This window comes from Oncorhynchus mykiss, chromosome 3 (genome assembly GCF_057628025.1).
Source record: "Oncorhynchus mykiss isolate SJ-2025 chromosome 3, ASM5762802v1, whole genome shotgun sequence".
NCBI classification, from domain to species: Eukaryota; Metazoa; Chordata; class Actinopteri; order Salmoniformes; family Salmonidae; genus Oncorhynchus; species Oncorhynchus mykiss.
In genome coordinates, this window is record NC_143024.1 from 12,483,751 (window position 1) to 12,485,000 (window position 1,250).

Genomic DNA, 1,250 nt, shown 5'->3' on the forward strand with positions numbered 1-1,250 from the left:
CACAAGGCCTGTTAATTTTGGAATCAATATAATAGTGAGAATAACCAGACATTACAAATAGTGTTTTAATTGTAATTAACGGTAAATAATATTTTACTTTCTTTTGGCGTTTTCTGTTTAAAAAATAAAGGATCCTGCTGTAAAGCGAATTCGGTTCAAGTAAGTTAGTTGTTAGATCGAAGACAGATGGCATTGATGAAAGGTTAGTTAATAGTTTGATGTTTGCATTGTCTTATTTCTATTCCTGAATTTCCTGAACACAATTAAAACGTTCTCCCACGTGGATGTTATGTTTTGTCTTATGAATGAATCATAATCAGTCGAATTATTGTTGGACCAGTATGACAATGTAATCCATACCTGCATTGAGCCCTTTGGTGGGAAAATAGCTATGGAACATTATTATCATGGAACAGGAACTAAACACATAACATATCGAGTATTCCTGAACAGACATGTTGCAGTGGGATAGGAGTGGAGTAGTAAGACATGATGGATAAGACTGGGTATCCGTTAGAAACATGTGTAGGTCTGTATATGTGGGGAGGAGGATCATTCACAATGGCGATGGCAGTGAGTGGGACTAGAGAGATGACTATCCACCTACACATATGGTATTGTTCTGTAGATAAACCTCCCCCACACAGACACAGCTCAACGGAGAATATGTGTGTAGTTACATATCCGGACATATGAATTCATGGTAAGTCATACTCTCTTCGTGTAGCTATAGGGTTTATACCTTATGAATATAGCCTATAGGTCTAGGATATTATGCTGCTATGTTGGTCCCGGAAATTACCATAGAAGATGGAATCGGCTGAGAGGAGTATGTCACTGAACCAAAGATGGTGAATAAATAAAGATGTCCCACTCAGGCCGTTAACCGTTGAAAAAAAAGTTGTCATTTCAATTCTGCTTAACGGAATGGCTCTCCCATAGGCACCAGTGCATTAGCGGATGGGTCTGGTCTGCTTAGTTCTTTGACTGTACATGAACCAGAAAAAAATAGGGAGTGGGATGTCTTGCTTCCTCTTCCCTCTCTGACTGAACATCAAGGCACGTGTTAAGAGTGAGTCCAGGAATTGGGTCAGGAGATGACAAGGCCTTGTGCTGAATGATTTAACAACGTCCTTTGTTTTCAAACGTGTTTTGTAGTTATGAGGTAATATTTAGGTTTTAAAAATGCACTTTTTTTTAGCTTGGCCTTTAATCAGAGACGTTATTGTTTAAGACATCCTCTTGTGTTT